We start from the raw sequence: 20,147 nt of genomic DNA on the forward strand, positions 1-20,147 counted from the left end.
CTTCATCTGGAGTTAAAAGCTCTGACCTAGAGCTTTTAATTCTATACACTGTGAAGCCATGCCCTCCTGGGCTGACAGCCTCACTTCCCCATAATGCACTGGGTCCTGCCACAGTAGTTCTGCAGTTCAGCCAGGGACACAGCAGATCCAACACCACCTGCTATTGGATGGCTAAATTGCAACGCCCCACACAGAATATCTCTAGGGACATCTGCACTAAAGTCCTTCACTGCTTCACATGTATATAGAAAGAAGAATGGCCAGCAGGAAAAGGGAGATGACAGTACCTCAGTATAAAACCACACGTACTTGGCACTACTAACTCTCTCTTTAAGAGCCCTTCAACTGTAACTACTCCCCTAACAAGGCTCATATATGGTTTTAACCTCCACCTTAACCATATATCATTTTTTAGGGGAGCCCTTGACACAGCCTTTCAGGGCGAAACATGCATGTCGGGCATTGTTGAACCCCTGGTCTGACCGTTCAGTGCAAGTTAAGTATTGCTTATAAGTAACTTAGAGATTAAAAAGTAAAATGAACAGTTAAATAAGTAAATGAAGAAACAGTTAATAAAATACTATCGCCAGTGAGGATTTGGGTGCTGTTGAATGTCCAATAAAAGAGTGAAGTTGGTCATGTGCACTGCTGAGGCGATAAAAAAACATATGAATGATTTCTATATGATATATGGTTAAGGTGGAGGTTAAAACCATATATGAGCCTTGTTAGGGGAGTAGTTACAGTACCTCAGTATAACCTCTAGTGAGACCTCATATAGAATACTGTGCACACTTCTAGATGCAACTTCAAAAGATATAGATAGGATGGAGTCAGTCCAGAGGATGGCTATTAAAATAGCCAGTTGTCTTCTTCATAAAGCGTATGGGGACAGACTTAGAGATTTCAATATGTATACTTTGGAAGAAAGGTGAGAAAGGGTTGATATGATAAAGACATTTAAATACCTCCATGGCATAAATGCACAGGAGTCAAGTTTCTTTAATTGAAAGAAAGCTCTGAAATGAGAGTGCATAATATGAAGGTGAAAGAGGATAGACTCAGGAGTATCTGGGGAAGTACTTCTTTACAGAAAGGGTGGTAGATGCATGGAATGGCCAACTGGTGGGGGTGGTTGAGATGAAGATTGCATCTGACTTCAAGAAAGCATGGTTCAAGCACACTGGATCTCTAATGGAGAGGACTGGATAGTAGACGGTATGAATGGACAGACCAGATAGACCATATGGTCTTTTTCTGCTGTCATTTTCTATGTTTCTAGGGTTTATCTTTGTGGCAGCTTATGGACATCAATATTATGAAATGATAACACAAAGATGTCAGCCATTTTGGAAACATAGACATCTATTTCTCCTGAAGCTGTCACAGATCTCAGTATCCTTTGCCAGTTTTGCTTTCAGAGATGGGGAGGGGCACCAACCAGGCATGTTGAGCTTTAGACATGTTGCTACCTTCATCAAATGCAAATCTCTCCATGCATATTTATTTGGGGTATCCTGAAAACATGGCATATTTGCAGCTTTCAAGGACTAAACATGAACAAGCCTTATACAAACAGATGAGATATGTATGAATGAAGGGACATTTGAACCTTATCACCTTGTACATAAGTACATAAGTAATGCCACACTGGGAAAAGACCAAGGGTCCATTGAGCCCAGCATCATGTCCACGACAGCGGCCAATCCAGGCCAAGGGCACCTGGCGAGCTTCCCAAACATACAAACATTCTATACATGTTATTCCTGGAATTGTGGATATTTCCCAAGTCCATTTAGTAGTGGTTTATGGACTAGTCCTTTAGGAAACCGTCTAACCCCTTTTAAAACTCTGTTAAGCTAACCGTCTTCACCATGTTCTCTGGCAACGAATTCCAGAGTTTAATTATGCGTTGGGTGAAGAAACATTTTCTCCGATTTGTTTTAAATTTACTACACTGTAGTTTCATCGCATACCCCATAGTCCTAGTATTGTTAGAAAGCGTGAACAGACGCTTCACATCCACCTGTTCCACTCCACTCATTATTTTATATTCCTCTATCATGTCTCCCCTCAGCCGTCTCTTCTCCATGCTGAAAAGCCCTAGCCTCCTTAGTCTTTCTTCATAGGGAAGTCGTCCCTTCCCCGCTATCATTTTAGTCGCCCTTCGCTGCACCTTTTCCAATTCTACTATATCTTTCTTGAGATGTGGCGACCAGAATTGAGCACAATACTCAAGGTGCGGTCGAACCATGGAGCGATACAATGGCATTATAACATCCTCACACCGGTTTTCCATACCTTTCCTAATAATACCCAACATTCTATTCGCTTTCTTAGCCGCAGCAGCACACTGAGCAGAAGGTTTCAGTGTATTATCGACGATGACACCCAGATTCCTTTCTTGGTCCGTAATTCCTAACATGGAACCTTGCATGACGTAGCTATAATTCGGGTTCATTTTCCCCACGTGCATCACCTTGCACTTGCTCACATTAAACGTCATCTGCCATTTAGCCACCCAGTCTGCCAGTCTTGTAAGGTCCTTCTGTAATTTTTCACAATCCTGTCGCGAGTTAACGACTTTGAATAACTGCAATGTATATCTGTTCTCAGGAAAAAATGGTAAGTTTCCATAAATGTTTTCTATTGCATTTATCATTATCAATAGAAAAGACAAAAGCACAAACCAAGCATTATTTAAAAAGATAAATGTATAAATGCATAATAAAACATGTCTATCTATACAAAGCCCACCTTATTCTATAGAGAGCAAGTTAAAATGATAATTTGGCAGTACAGTCTTTGTTTTCACATCTTTGGTGAAATAAATGATATTTGTAATACATGTGCATTAAATAAAAAATTCCTAATACAACAATACATATATTTTGCAAACTCAAGATTTTACTCTGTGCTTTACTATTGTGCATTAGAGGCAGGTACACTTTGCATGTCTCGCATAATTCTGCACAATGTAATCCATAACCAATCTGTAACAAATTGTACTTACATCATTCATTTATTATTGTAAGCCACACTGAACCCGCAAAAAGGTGGGAAAATGTGGAATTCTACAAGATGTAGCAGCATGCCTAAAAGCAATGATTCATTTTTTTTTTCATATTCAGTTTAGCAACCTGTGTGCCTATTTGACCCTAAAGTGAAATTTTAAATCAAAAGATTAAACATGATTCAAACCTGATAATGCCAAGCAACAACAACAATAGAAATATAATTGTCAAGAGTTTCATCCCAACACATCCGTGTGTACACAATTATCATAGTTTCATAACAAAAGATGTTACACAGATTCTCTGGAGTTATTCTACAGGGGCAAAAAAGGATACAAAGATGACCTAAATCATTCTGCAGATGTTGACCTCTATCCAATGAAATCTGGAATTGTGCAAAATATTATCCACAGGAGTACATCTCCATGGCAAGTGAAATGAATGTGCCTTTTAGGAGTATATGAAATCTTAAGAAAACATTTCTCTAAACATTGTGACCTCTGCTGTCTACCGTTTGTGAGCTGTTTCATGGGTCTGGGCTGCATCAAGCCTGCAGCAAAGGACTTCATTTTGCATGATAAGGCATGCCATTGCTGATACGTTATTTGCTTTGTGAAATCTAGACATGCTGTTCATTTGCTTGAAGTCTATGAATATGCTGAATATCATGAAGCAGTGAACCACTTGCTAAGGTGAAAAATCTGAAATAAAAAGGAGTACTTTTTGTACTTTGTAGCTTTGGCTGATTTCTGCAAACCCAGCTCCAACCACGCAATGGTAGAGATCAGCCTTCCAACCTTTCACAGAGTGCATCAAATATGTCATTACTTAGCCAGAATAATTTATTGTGAGCAACATGAGAAAACATGCATGAGAGTAATTCTATAAAGTGGGTGCTAACATTTACACACCAATTATGTGTGTAAATGATTAGAATAATGGAATTTGTTACCACTTGAGACGTTTTAATAGTTGTCTGTCTCAAGTCCTGTAAGAGCTTCCATAAGTTTTCCATTGTCATCACCGCAGGAAGCACTGGCAATTCAGTTGGTGCACCTTCGTTGTTTAATTTCCTCACAGTGTCTTTTGGCATCTCACCCATGCATGCAGCTGAGAAAACTACAACTTCCAAACTCTCTAGCCGCACTGAGGAAGCCATTGACATAACTGGACATAGTTGAGTACCTGGCCGCAGAGGAGAGTGTGATACATTGTGCCCCATAGAGCTAACAGGACCACATAAAAAGCAGCCTTATATTTGCTTGGTTAGTTCTCCAGGCATTGGCACTAAATGTTGACCAGGGTGGCAGCCTAATGAGTCCTTTTGGTCCCCTCCCTCTATCCTCCCTCCTTGAAGGTACTGCCTCCCCCTATTGTGATTTCACTCCCTCCCTAAGAATATTGGCCCACAATTCTGATCCATCACCCTTCTCCCCCCCCCCCCCCACCCAAGAGTATTGTTTCTCCCAACCTGAACCCCTCCCCCCACACACACACTCTGTAGGCTCCCTGCCTTTAAAATCCCTGGTGTTATAAGGTACAAAGGACAGGAGTGATCCTCATTTGCTCAATTCAGACTTCTATGTGCTCACTAAAATGGAGTTGATCATCTTTTAAAAACAATGGGCCTTATTTTCAGAGTGGCTGGTTCTGACATAGGAGCCAGCTCTGTGGGTGTTTCAGCACCCCCAATATTGAACAACCTTCTTGACTGTGTCCAGGGAGAAGTAATTTCCATTGGGTTTAGCACCTCCAATAATTTTGAAAAGTTCGCTCCTATGAGTTCTGATGCTTAACTCTATACATATATTCAGCAGCACTAGCCACTGATATAGTGCTACTCACTAGAAGTGTAAGTGGTGACTGTACTAGCGACTATTTACTCTAGACATGCTATTTGACAGGTCTATATGTTTTTTAAGAGTTCATATACTCCTAAAAGGCACATTCATTTCACTTGCCATGGAGATGTACATCTGTGGATAATATTTTGCACAATTCCAGATTTCATTGGATAGAGGTCCAAACAAACAAAGCAAACACTGGGCCTTCAGGATTGAGAAAAATGTAGTCCTTTATTTATGATGGAGACCCATCTGTCGCGGGTGCCCAAATCGGTATAATCGAAAGCTGATTTTGGGCGTCTTCAACAGCACTCCGTCGCAGGAATGAATAAAGTTGACGGGGGCGTGTCGGAGGCGTGGTGAAGGCGGAACTGGGGCGTGGTTATCGGCCGAGGAGAGATGGGCGTCTTTAGCTGATAATAAAAAAAAAGGCGTTTTTACCGCGATTTTGGGTCACTTTTTTTGGACCCTTTTTTCACGAACAAGTCCCCCAAAAAGTGCCCCAACTGACCAGATGACCACTGGAGAGAATTGGGGATCACCTGCCCTGACTCCCCCAGTGGTCACTAACCCCCTCCCACCAAAACGAACCACTTTACAAACTTCTTTTGCCAGCTTGAATGCCAGCCTCAAATTCCGGACCCACCTCCATGACAGCAGAATGTGTTCTATCCTCTGACAGCCTTTCCCTGGTTCTGATGTGGGTCTCGGGTGAGTGTGACACTTTTTCTGTTAAGGGCAATGCAGAGTCACATCAGCAATGCATTGTGGTGGGTGTAGGGTATTGGGCTCCATGATTCCACTAGCTTGTGTTAAATGCTCACGATGTTGGTAGTTGGTAGGCTCTTCTCCCATGGTGCTTTTCCCCCTGCCTACTGGGTCAGAGTGTGCCCTGTTGTGAGCCAGTTTTAGTTCCCTTTCCTGTATTAGCCACGTTAGATAACTTAGTTCTTACCTTGAATGTGGCTGAAAGAGGGCATTGCACAGCATTCTGCCAGCTCTGACCTACTGCTAATCTCAGTACCAGGGAGTCTCGTTGCCAGTGGTGGGGCACAACCTCTGATCTGCAGTTAACTATGAGTAAACGCGGTTATTCCAATAAAGGACATTTTCGGAGAGATTAGTCTTCAGGTGTCAACTGGTGTGCCAATGTTATATAGTAGCAACCAGTCCTAGAGGCCTGCGTGTATGCAGGTCCCTGGAGCACTTTTAGTGGGTACCGCAGTGCACTTCAGCCAGGTGGCCCCAGGCCCATCCCCCCCCCACCTGTAACACTTGTGCTGGTAAATGGGAGGCCTCCAAAACCCACTGTACCCACATGTAGGTGCTCCCTTCACCCCTAAGAGCTATGGTAGTGTTGTACATTTGTGGGTAGTGGGTTTTGGGGGAGGGGGGTTGGGAGCTCAGCACCCGTGGTAAGGGAGCTATGCATGTGGGAGCTTTTTCTGAAGTCCACCGCACTGACCTAGGGTGCCCAGTTGATGTCCTGGCATATCAGGGGGGGCAGTGTACTACGAATCCTGGCCCCTCCCACGACTAAATGGCTCGGATTAGGACGTTTTTGAGCTGGGCATTTTTAGTTTCCAGTATCGCTAAAAAAACAAACGCCTAGCTCAAAAACGTCCATTTTTTCAAAAATACGGTTCGGCCCGCCCCTTCACGGACCCGTTCTCGGAGATAAACGCCCATGGAGATAGGCGTTTCCGTTCGATTATGCCCCTCTATGTAAGCCACATTGAACCTGCAAATAGGTGGGAAAATATGGGATACAAATGTAACAAACAAACAAAATAAATAAATAAATAAATGTATTAGGCCTTATCTAGAGCAACAACATTTCTGGACTGTGGTTCAGGAGGTACTTTTTTCTACAGTGGATTACTGTAATGTTTAATTGGGCTAACCAAAGTCTCTACTTCAGAGGCTGCAGATTTTACAGAATGTTGCATCTTAGATTATTTTGAGCAGCTCTAGGTGGGATAGGGTGAATTCATTTTTGGTGCCACTGCATTGGCTGCCTGTTTGGGCAAGGACATAATTTAAACTTTTATCATTAATTTTCAAATGTCTTCATGGGCTTGCTCTATCTTATTTAGTTCCTTGGTTGTCATGGTATGTTCCTGGATGCAACTTACATTCTGAAGGCCAGTGAAAAGTTACTCTTCCCTTAGTTAGGAAATTCAGTCAGATAGGATGGCAAAGAATGAGTATTGATGGTATTGGCCTCTATCTATAGAATTCTCTACCACTGATTTTACATTCACAGAAGATCTATGGGTGGTTTTGCTGAGATTTAGGAGGGAGTTATCAGTGTGGGCTACTGTTAAGATTACCATAAGTCAAGATATTTTAGCAGAAGGTCCCATTTTATTCAAATAGACCCTTTGATTAAAAAAAAAACCATGACCTTATAAAATAACCAGTTTAACAGTAGTCCACATTTATATCTCCCCCCATTAAAGACATGGCTGTTTAAAAAATATTATAGTGTACACTGAATATATAATGATCTGAGGTATTTTATGATGTGAAACCAGGTTATTCCTGGGGTGGGGGTAGACTTAAGGGAGGTGGTAGAGGCAAAAACAGTGATGGAATTCAAAAAGGCACAGGGTGAACACAGACGATCTCTAATTAGAGGAATGGATGGTATAAACAAAAACAAAATTTAAATGGCTGCGTGTGTGTGTGGATGTGTCGAGTGGTGCTTAGATGGCGACTTCAGCTATGAAGAGCTAAGGCCAGTGTCAGGCAGACTTGTATAGTCTGTGTCCTGTATGTGGCAATCCAGTTTCGGATGGGCTGAAAAGGGCCTTGATAGTAAATTCAGTAGCTGGAATGTGAGGACAGTGACCAGCAGATTGACAAGATGGATTTGGATAGGCTGGAGTGGGCTTTGATGGCAACTCCAGTAGTTTGAGTTCTGGGTGAACTTCTATGGTCTATGTCCCAGAAATGCCAAAGATAGACCATGATCAAGTATTTTAAATCACATTCATTATCAGTTTAATCATGAATTGATAAGTGTGACTGTTGGGCAGACTGGATGTACCATTCAGGTCTTTATCTGCTGTCACATTCTATGTTACCAGGCCATTTCTTAAATTGCATCATCTTACTGTATTTTTTTGAAGTAGTTATGATGGACCCCACCTTGAGCTATATTCCATCTAATTAAATTAAATATTCATAATGAATATGAATGAGAGAGCTCTGCATACTGTAAAGCCTCCCCTCGTTTCAGGGATCGCTTTTCTCCTGGGCTCAGCTCCTGTTTCCAATGACCACTGCTGACACAGCACAACTCACACCCTTGGTTAATCCAAAACAAAATCCTGTTTATTTCAGCTCCTCCTTTTAACTGAGTTCATAAAGTTCCAATCAAGAAGCACATGACTCAATCTTTCTGCTTCTCTTAAATGTTCACTCTTCAAAGGAAAAAAAAAACACAAAAAGAAGAGTAGAGCTGCAGCTCAGCTCAGCTCTCCCCACCCCACCCCACCCCACCACCAACTGAAGATCCTTTCACCACAAAACTGAAAAGGTTCTTTAAAGTTCCATAAACTTTTAAAGTTCAATTCTACTTCTCTTTTCAGCAAGGAACCACAGCACCTTGGTACCTTGCTGTAGCAGTTCTGTGGCCACCCACACACACTGCTCTCTTCAAACACAGTTAATGGCACTTATCTTTTTATAGCTCATGTCCATTTGTTCCTCTTGACAACATATAGCCACTTGGGGAGCAGGCAGAGTCTCTTCCCATTCCATGTCTCCTCTTTCTTCACCCCCTCCTCCATTTCCTAAAGCCTTTTGGAAGACAGCCCCCCCCCCCCCCCCCCCCTCCTCACAGGTGGCTGGGATTATACATTGATTCTTTACCCAGGGAAATTGGTCTTCTGGGCTCCCGCTCCCCCTGCTGGCCACTGGCGTCTCTGACATTCCCTTACTGCAACTACCGGGTTTGATTCCCACCCCCCTTACTGATGGATTCTGGTAAGGTAGTTCTGGCTCATAAGGCTTCCCTGGAGGCCTAAGGGACCTTGTCCTATTACAATACAGAGGAGGCAATGCATGCATTCTCTTTTGCATATTTATTGTGGATATCTCAAAAACCTGACTGGCTGGATATGCCCTGAGGACTGAGTTGGCCGACTTTACTTGGTCCATTTTTTCTTGCGACCAAGCCGTGAAAAGGTGCCCAAACTGACCAGATGACCACCGGAAGGAATTGGCGATGACCTCCCCTTACTCCCCCAGTGGTCACCAACCCCCTCCCAACCTAAAAAAGAAACATATTTTTTGCCAGCCTCTATGCCAGCCTCCAATGTCATACCCAGCTCCATGACAGCAGTATGCAGGTCCCTGGAGCAGTTTTAGTGGGTGTAGTGCACTTCAGGCAGGTGGACCCAGCCCCCCCCCCCCCCACCACCTGTTACACTTGTGGTGGTAAATGTGAGCCCTCAAAAACCCACCCGAAACCCACTGTACCCACATGTAGGTGCCCCCCCTTCACCCCTTAGGGCTATGGTAGTGGTGTACAGTTGTGGGAAGTGGGTTTTTGTGGGAGTTTGGGGGGCTCAGCACCCAAGGTAAGTGAGCTATGCACCTGGGAGCAATTTGTGAAGTCCACTGCAGTGCCCCCTAGGGTGCCCGGTTGGTGTCCTGGCATGTGAGGGGGACCAGTGAACAGTGGTGTACCAAGGGGGGGGTGGGGGCAGTCCGTCCCGGGTGCACACCACTGGGGGATGCCGCAGCGCGCGCCTGCTCCGAGTTCGCTAACTTCGCTCGTTTTACTGCAGCTCCCTCTGCCCTGGAACAGGTTACTTCCTGTTCCAGGGCAGAGGGAGCTGCAGTGAACGAGCGAAGTTAGCGAACTCGGAACAGGCGCGCGCTGCGGCACCCCCCCAGCAGCGTGCACCCGGGGGGGTATCATTTCGCCAGAGGGGGGAGGTGTCATTTAGCGGGGGGGGGGGGGGCGCTGCAACCGGGGGGGGCGCGTCAGCGATCCGCCCCGGGTGCCATCCAGGCCAGGAACGCCACTGCCAGTGCGACCTAGATGTTGAGATTTGGGCATCCCCGACCGTATTATCGAAACGAAAGATGAACACCCATTTTGTGTCGATAAAACGGGTTTCCCTGCCCCTTTGAGGGGCCGTCCTGCGAGGACGTCCTCATGAAAACTTGGGCGCCCCGTTCGATTATGCCCTTCTACGTCATTTCCTTCCACTATTTTCAATTTGTACCGATATAAGAAAACTCAAGAACTCTAACTTTATGTTCATTATGGGAGTGGGACAACTGGATGAATTCTCTCTCTAAAGATGAAACTGCATTCATTGCTGATTAGAACCATATTTAATCTTTAATGCAAAGGCTTTGCATAAGCATAAAAAAGATTTCCCATTTTACCTCACTGTTGTACTTCACTTCAGAAACATAAAAAGAAAAACTGGTCAGAGTGGGAAAGTATTACTGTATATAAATTGTGTAGTTCCTAAATTTAGAACTAGAATGAGCCAACATGTGACTGCAGTGCTCAGGCACTCTATACAGCGCAATGATGCTAGGAAAAAAAAGGTGCTGACCTGCTTTTTTTCTTAGAAAGGTCCATTTCTCATGGCACTCAAAATTGGTCTCCCAACAAATAATATGAAAATAAGAAGCCACTTTCTTTTCACATATCCTGGTGTCTATAAACGAGCTGATTCATCCCTCTAAAAATGGACCATCTGCTTCTGACACTATCAGAGTAATTCCATAAAGCGGGTGCTAATATTTATGTGACAAACATGCTTGTAAATGACTGGAATACCAGCAGATATGGTTTATTAGGTATTTTATATACCACCATGCGCAAGTCACATCAAAGCAAAATAAAAACAACATAATGTTTAAGGAAATGGAACTCTATTATTAGAAAGGACAGCAGAAAACTAGGTTAAAAGAGTTGATGATGCATACCCATGTTTCACCGAGCAGACCTATCAAATCATGTTGAAAAAACTAGCTCACAAAGAAAAAGCACAAAAGGGCCTTCAGACCTGGAACCTCATTGTGATTTTTCAGAGGCATCTAGCACTGTTCACTTTGGACTGTAGAACAGTTCTTTTGAACCTCGACACAAAGTACTACTACTACTACTACTACTACTACTTAACATTTCTATAGCGCTACTAGGGTTACACAGCGCTGTACAGATTAACAAAAAAGGACAATCCCTGCTCCAAGGAGCTTACAATCTAATGGGCGAAATGTCAAGTAGGGGCAGTCTAGATTTCCTGAATAGAGGTATGATGGTTAGGTGCCGAAGGCGACATTGAAGAGGTGGGCTTTGAGCAAGGCTTTGAAGATGGGCAGGGAGGGGGCCTGGCGTATGAGCTCAGGGAGTTTATTCCAGGCATGGGGTGAGGCGAGGCAGAAAGGGCGGAGCCTGGAGTTGGCGGTGGTGGAGAAGGGTACTGACAGGAGGGATTTGTCTTGAGAACGGAGGTTACGGGTAGGAATGTAAGGGGAGATGAGGGTAGAGCAGTAGGGAGGGGCTGTAGATCGAGTGTATTTGTAGGTTAAAAGGAGAAGCTTAAACTGTATGCGGTACCTGATCGGAAGCCAGTGAAGTGACTTGAGGAGAGGGGTGATATGAGTGTACCGGTTCAGGCGGAAGATAAGATGTGCAACAGAGTTTTGAATGGACTGAAGGGGGGATAGATGGCAAAGTGGGAGGCCAGTGAGTAGTAGGTTGCAGTAGTCAAGGCAAGAGGTAATGAAAGAGTGGATGAGAGTTCGGGTGGTGTGCTCAGACAGGAAGGGGTGAATTTTGCTGATGTTATAGAGGAAGAAGCAACAAGTCTTGGCTATCTGCTGGACATGCGCAGAGAAGGAGAGGGAGGAGTCAAAGATGACCCTGAGGTTGCGGGCAGATGAGAAGGGGACGATGAGGGTGTTATCAACAGAGATAGAGAGTGGAGGGAGAGGAGAAGTGGGTTTGGGAGGGAAGACAATAAGCTCGGTCTTGGCCATGTTCAGTTTCAAGTGGCGGTTGGACATCCAGGTCGCAATGTCGGCTAAGCAGGCCGATACTTTAGCCTGGGTTTCTGCAGTGATGTCTGGTGTGGAGAGATAAAGATGGGTGTCATCAGCATAACGATGATATTGGAACCCATGGGAGGAGATTATGGAACCCAGGGAGAAGGTGTAGATTGAGAAAAGAAGGGGTCCAAGGAAAGATCCCTGAGGAACTTCAACAGAGAGCGGGATGGGGGTGGAGGAAGAACCCTGAGAATGTACTCTGAAGGTACAGTGGGAGAGATAAGAGGAGAACCAGGAGAGGACAGTGCCCTGGAACCCAAGTGAGGACAGTGTGGCGAGAAGTAAGTTGTGATTGACAGTGTCAAAAGCGGCAGATAGGTCGAGGAGGATAAGGATAAGAATGGAGTAGTGACCTTTGGATTTGGCAAGGAACAGGTCATTGCAGACTTTAGATAGTGCCATTTCCATCGAGTGTAGGGGGCGAAAGCCGGATTGAAGCGGACCAAGGATGGCATGAGAGAAAATCAAGGCAGCGACTGTGAACAAAGTATTTGATACAATCAGTTTGGAACTGTATGAATTATAAGAAACATTCATCTCGACCCCTGAGGCAGGTGCTGGTGAGCGCCGAAACACGGCCAGTGTCAGGTCACTTTTAATAAAGACTGCATGTCACCCCCCGCCGTGCGTCCAGGTAGTCTGCCAACTTGCCAATCTAAGGACACGACTCCTCCTCGACTTTATGCAGGAATTTTTAATAATAACTTGAAACCATAATAGTTAATGAATGCAAAACTCTCTTATTTCCAAGATAGGCCTTTCCTCAGGCATCATAGCATTTAACAGCTCAGTTCATATAGGCTCAAGGTAGAGCCTCCACTCTATAAAAGGTGTCAGATAAAGCCCTCTTATCTCCAGCATTGACAAGTCCTTATGCGTTTGTCTCCCACAGAGTTCAATATAGTGCTTTAAGGAACCACCTGTGCTTTGATAAGGCTCCTTCCGCAGCCCAGTATATCTTCCTGAGCCTTAATAAAGTTCATTCACTAAGCACAGTCTTTTAAGGAAAACTCCTTCACTTGAATAAAGTTCATTTATCTAGTACAGTTTTTCAACTCAAGCTTTCGATGCCCTCACCTCAGCAAATGTCCTGAGGTTAAGGGGACCCCTCCACTCTTTCACATACCAGCTCTTGAACACCTGGTATCCACCCACTTGGGTCTGGTTTGAGTACAAAGTCCAGATTCTATTGTCCTTTCAAACAAATTAAAATACTTGTAGCAAGCCCCTGGCAGGTTCAGGCATTTACACTTCCAAGGTTTCTCCCTTTAGGGTGCACTCCTCCACCTTTGACTTAAAATATCCAGCAAAGATGTTAAGAAGTCCTTATGCTTCTCTCCTTTTACCTTTGCCAGGGCCAAAATGTCCATGGGTTCCTCCCCAACCTCTGCATCCACCCTTTGAATCTCTCTCTCTACCTCCGCTGATAACCAATCCATGTCCTCGGCTTCTTCTTCTAAATTGTTTATCCCAGGCAGCTGCCAATCCTTAACATTAGCCTGCCTGACAAGGTCATGGCTCTTCTCCCAGGAGCTCTGGGACCTGAAGCCTGGCTTACCCTCTTTGAATGAGCCACGTGACTCCCTCATAGGATCATGAGGCTTCTAGTGCGGTCTAGCACCTCCCCAGGCATCATGTGACCTACTCCAGGGAAGCTGGGAGTTGTAGTCCCTCCACTGCTCCTATAGATATTTGCCTTTCTGGCGTCTACATTCTGTATTCCTCACTCTAGATTTCCTGGGTCCTTCACACTGTACCATCGTTCCAGTTCTGGAGTCCCTTTTGTGCTTTTTTTTTGTTGCTATATTTTGTATACTTTTGGACCTCTCTTGTTTGCTGTCTGAAAAAACTAGCTCATACAGCCCTCAAGACTTTGGCATGAGTATATATGTGCACATATGTGGTGTGTAGGTGCTGGAAATCCACCTAAGAGCTATTCTGTAAATATGCACATATCTTAGGTGGAGGGGCATTTTCAAAAGGACAATGTCCAAGTCGGAATTGGGACTTCCTGCTCCAAACACTCCCATCCATCTCACAGCCAGTTTTGAACAGGAAATATGTCAGAGTTTCCTGTTTGGAAACAAATGAGAATGTCCAAAATGAACAGCCATTTTACAAATTGAAATGTCCAAATTATGAACACCAAAAATCCAGGGACAAGGACATCTGCATGGCAGCATTTTTATAGAAATGGCCACACAGAGCTCTTTGCAGAATAGAGGAGTAACCAAGGGGCCCTTTTACTAAGCTGCGTAAGCGTCTACACGTGCCCAATGTGTGCCAAAATGAAGTTACCTTCCGACCATCACGTGACTCTTGTGGTAATTTTATTTTTGGCACGTGTCTGTTATGCGTGTCTGAAGATATATTTTATTTTTGGGCACGCATAACGGATACATGCCAAGTGGCATTTGGCACGCATAGTTACCATGTGAGTCTTTACTGCTAGGTGAATGGCTAGCGGTAAGGTGTCAGACCCAAAATGGACGCGTGGCAATTTTCATTTTGCTGCATGTCCATTTTTTGGCAAAAAAGGCCTTTTTTACAGGTGTGCTAAAAAATGGATTGGTGCATGCCCAAAACCTGCGCCTACACTACTGCAAGCCATTTTCAACACGCCTTTGTAAAATGACCCTCTAGTAATCAGTGCAAGTGTATAGATAGCAGCTCTGTGGGTGCTTGAGCATCCCCAACACTGAGCAAATTCCATTATTCTAGTAAGGGAACATTCATTTATGTAGTGTGTTGAACACCCAATCATTGTGAAAAGTTGGATCCTATGGTGCAATGGACTGCAAACCAGGGCGCCTAGGTTCATATTCCCCTATAACACTTTTATTTTAAACACTGAGCCTTCCAGGAACAGGGAAATACCTACTATACCTGACTGTACACCTTATCAATAGCCTTCAGATCTTCAAGTGTCATACATATTTAGGAACAGCAGGTATTTATTTATTTTTGTTACATTTGTACCCCACGCTTTCCCACTCATGGCAGGCTCAATGCGGCTTACATATTGTATACAGGTACTTCTTTGTACCTGGGGCAATGGAGGGTTAAGTGACTTGCCCAGAGTCACAAGGAGCTGCCTGTGCCTGAAGTGGGAATCAAACTCAGTTCCTCAGTTCCCCAGGACCAAAGTCCACCACCCTAACCACTAGGCCACTCCTCCACTACATGTCTGTTTCTGAAGGGCTCACAATTTAAAGGAAAAGAAAAGAGAGCTGAAATGGGAATTGAACCTGGGTCCAAAGTTAAAACAAAAACACAAAAGGGAAGGTGGAGAAAACTTGTTCAAGAAAAGAAAACAAACAGACTTACAACACTACTGGTACACAAACAATATACATATGAAATTATCATTTCAAAAAGTTCTGTCTTGGAAAGAAAAAAGCCACAGAACCCAAATTGGAAGGGACTTGTAACTACTCAAATGAATGGGATGTCTACCTCATCGGCTTAAAAAATAACCTTCCAAAATATTATAATTAAAACAGCTTAAAATCAATCTTACATTTTAAATAAGAAAATCTTTTTTTTTAATTTATCTGTATTTCCAAATAATTATTCAAATGAAGTTGACAAAGAGGGGCATAATCAAAAGGGGCGCCCAAGTTTTCCTGAGGACGTCCTCGCAGGATGTCCCGGCGAAGGGGCGGGGAAACCCGTATTATCTAAACAAGATGGGCGTCCATCTTTTGTTTCGATAATATGATTGGGGACGCCCAAATCTTGACATTTAGGTCGTCCTTAGACTTGGTCATTTCTGATATTCCGCCAGAACCGATATACTCATATCACCCCTCTCCTCAGGTCACTTCACTGGCTTCCGATCGGATACCGCATTCAATTCAAGCTTCTCCTTCTTACCTACAAATGCACTCAGTCTGCTGCCCCTCACTACCTCTCTACCCTCATCTCCCCTTACGTTCCCGCCCGTAACCTCCGTTCACAGGATAAATCCCTCCTCTCAGTGCCCTTCTCCACCACCGCCAACTCCAGGCTCCGCTCATTCTGCCTCGCCTCACCCTATGCTTGGAACAACCTTCCTGAACCCTTACGCCAAGCCCCCTCCCTGCCCGTCTTCAAGTCTTTGCTTAAAGCCCACCTCTTCAATGCTGCGTTCGGCACCTAACCCTTACCGTTCAGTGAATCCAGACTGCCCCAATTTGACTGCCCCTATCGGACCGACCGTTCACTTGTCTATTAGATTGTAAGCTCTTTGAGCAGGGACTGTCTCTCTTTGTTAAATTGTACAGCGCTGCGTAACCCTAGTAGCGCTCTAGAAATGTTAAGTAGTAGTAGTAGTAGTAGTCCTTAGACTTGGTCATTTCTGATTTTCAGCGATAATGGAAACTAAGGGCGCCCATCTCAGAAACGACTAAATGCAAGCCCTTTGGTCGTGGGAGGAGCCAGCATTCTAGGCACCTAAATATAGATGCACTGTTATAGAAGTAACCTCTATGGACTTATTTCATCCAAATTTGGGAGCTCTATAAATGGGTGAACATCTGAAAAAAGGACTTGAGGGAATATTTTAAATGTTCCTGTAATGCATCCTTTGGGACAGACCCCTCCTACTCATAGTAGAATATTAGTTAATAGAGGTACCATTAATGGGCTTATGGTTTATTTAATTTGATGTACCTCTCTTCCATTATGCAATAACAGAGTGATGTACAATATATAAAAATAAAGAGAAAAGAATGCTGTTTCATAATATACATAGGAAGGGTTCAATTTAATAGTAAGAAAAGCAAGAAAAAGACAATTAGACTAAAAAACACCTGACAGTGGAGATGTCCAAGGCACTGATAGTAAACATTTAAGAGACAGAAAAAGAATCTTGAAGAGATCAGTGGATGCCAAAGGCTGCTGAATCACCCAACTGTACATTAAAGGCTTTCTCAAATGGACAGGTTTTCAGAGATCTGAATTTTTGATAGGCAATTTCAAGTCTTAAATACTGAAAGAGAGAATTCCATAGGGAGGGTGTGGTGCAAAAAAAAGTTTGATTCCCTGTAGTTTGGTAATGTGACTGATGTATTGATGGGATGCAAAGACGTAGATTGTTGAGGGTAATAAGACTCCTAGATGGTAAATAGAGCTGAATCAATAGAGACAGGTAAGATGGAGTATCAGTATGGAGGGCCTTTTGAGAGTAAGAATTTGAAAGTGGATACAGACAGCAATGAGTAACCAAGGTTGTTGAATGAGCAAATGAGTGCCTTGATCAAATCTGCTTGCATTTGACATGATACAAATGGCAGTGTTTTTAATAGTTTATAGGCAGCAAATTAGATGTGGAAAACCTGAAAAAAATATAGGGGCACTTTTACTAAGCCTCATAAGTGTCTACGCACGCTCAACATGTGCCAAAATGGAGTTACCACCTGGCTACAGCGTAGCTCTTGCGGTAATTTCATTTTTGGTGCGTGTCTGATACACACATCTGAAAAATAATTTTTATTTTCAGACACGGGTATTGGACGTGCATCAAGTGGCATTTGATGCATGTAGGTCATTACCGGCCGATTACCACATGAGACTTTACTGCTAGGTCAATGGCTGATGGTAAGGTCTCAAACCCAAAATGGATGCATGGCAATTTTCATTTTGCCGCGTATCCATTTTCGTCAAAAATTTAAAAAAAGGCATTTTTTTACAGGTGCACTGAAAATGGATCTGTGTGCACCCAAAATCCATGCCTACATTACCACAGGCCATTTTTCAAAGCAACTTAGTAAAAGGACCCCATAGTTCAGCAGTTTAATCATGACATCAGAAGGGCATAAAGAATAGCTTTCTGAGAAAGTAGATCAAGAAAGGAATGGACAATTCTAAATTGATGAAGAGAAATAAAACATGCTTTAGCCAAAGATGTAATATGTTGGTTGAATGATAATTCCTGATTGAGAGTGATGCCAAAATATTTAAGTGTGTAACCAGAGTAATAGGGATATTGTGCAACCTAGGGCTAAATAATGGACTGCAATTGCCCATATTCCAACAGGCAATAATTTTTGATGGATTTAGAATGCGCTGATTCTTCTTGAGTCAGGATGCAATCATGGTTAAGGAAGTATTAATTTGTACAGTTCAGGGGAAATGGGGTTGATGTGATGCAAAAGCAAGATATTGTCTGCATAATAAAATGTGTGTACTCTGGAATCTTATATAATACTGGTCAGAGGACTTAGGAAGATGTTGAACAGCAAGTGAGCCAAAACTCTGTTACTCTTAGGAGTTCATGTAAACAGGATCCTACATCTCCACAATCTCATTCAGAGCCAGTTTACCTCCAAGAGGGAGGGGAAGGAGTTGGGAAGGAAATATTATGATTCACACAAATCCAGATAAGCTGAATTTATATAAAAATAAATTTAAATGGTGTACTCATTAACTGTATTATATTTTAATGAGAGAATAATGTACCTTTAAAGCATATCAATGATTATATTTCTTTATAGTAGTTCTTGTTTGACTAGAAAAAATGGTAATATTTTCAATGAAAATAAGTGCACTTAAAATTTGATGAAATATTATAATAACTAGTGGAACCATGCCCGTTTCCTCAACAATGAAACGGGCCCTAGGTAGGCTGTCCTGTAATCTTTTTTTTTCTCTCTCCCCTGCCCTCCCCTCCGTGTCCAGTGATTCTTCTCTCCCCTCCCCTCCCCTCCATGTCCAGCGATTCTTCTCTCCCCTCCCCTCCCCTCCCCTGCATGTCCAGCGATTCTCCTCTTCCCTGCCCTCCCATCCGTGTCCCGCGATTCTCTCCTCTATTGTCCTCCCATCCCAACCATGTCCATCAAGTCTCCTCTGCCCTGCCCTCCCTTTCCCTTCCCTTCCCTTCCCTTCCTTCCTTCCTTCCTTCCTTCCTCCCTCCCTCCCCTCGATGTCCTACGATTCTCTCCTCCCCTCGATTTGTACCTGAACGTTCTCTGGCTGGCTGGCGCTGGCTTCCATTCCATTCGTAACATCCCTCCTGATGTCAGCTCGCCTCCAGCGTTCCATTCCTTCTCATTGTTCCGCCCTATGATGTCATTACGTTTTGATGCGAAGGTGGGGCAATGAGTGGGAATGGATGTTACGAACCCAGGCATCCAGGCATCCATGCGTAGAACATTGGAGGTGCAAATTATTATATAGGATGTTCAATCCTTATTACAACAGTTTATTCTATTTCCTTTCAAAATATGTATGCTCAACAAGAATATTGACTGTAATTATTTATAGTTCAATAGTTAAATATTCTGATGATACAATACGTCCAATTCTTTATTTAACAGCTTCAAAATTTCACCCCAGTCAATAATCTATCACATTGCCATACAGAATAGGACCTTCAGAAAGAGCAGCACAGTTCAGGCACATCTTTTTGTTGTGTAGTGATCGCCCACAATCGTCATCGGTCCAACATATTTTTTTTCTTTTTTTTTATATCAAGCTTTTTAGCAAATATTCATCCATTTTTTAAAGCAAACACGCACTTAGCTTTGATTTCTACTTTCATTTGTTCAATTATTCATATTTTTTTATTTGTGCGATTTTTTTTAAGAAATCCTTGTACTGAAACAAGGTACATAAGTACATAAGTAGTGCCATACTGGGAAAGACCAAAGGTCCATCAAGCCCAGCATCCTGTCACCGACAGTGGCCAATCCAGGTCAAGGGCACCTGGCACGCTCCCCAAACGTAAAAACATTCCAGACAAGTTATACCTAAAAATGCGGAATTTTTCCAAGTCCATATAATAGCGGTCTATGGACTTGTCCTTTAGGAATCTATCTAACCCCTTTTTAAACTCCGTCAAGCTAACCGCCCGTACCACGTTCTCCGGCAACGAATTCCAGAGTCTAATTACACGTTGGGTGAAGAAAAATTTTCTCCGATTCGTTTTAAATTTACCACACTGTAGCTTCAACTCATGCCCTCTAGTCCTAGTATTTTTGGATAGCGTGAACAGTCGCTTCACATCCACCCGATCCATTCCACTCATTATTTTATACACTTCTATCATATCTCCCCTCAGCCGTCTCTTCTCCAAGCTGAAAAGCCCTAGCCTTCTCAGCCTCTCTTCATAGGAAAGTCGTCCCATCCCCACTATCATTTTCGTCGCCCTTCGCTGTACCTTTTCCAATTCTACTATATCTTTTTTGAGATACGGAGACCAGTACTGAACACAATACTCCAG

Source organism: Microcaecilia unicolor, chromosome 9 (genome assembly GCF_901765095.1).
Source record: "Microcaecilia unicolor chromosome 9, aMicUni1.1, whole genome shotgun sequence".
NCBI lineage: Eukaryota > Metazoa > Chordata > Amphibia > Gymnophiona > Siphonopidae > Microcaecilia > Microcaecilia unicolor.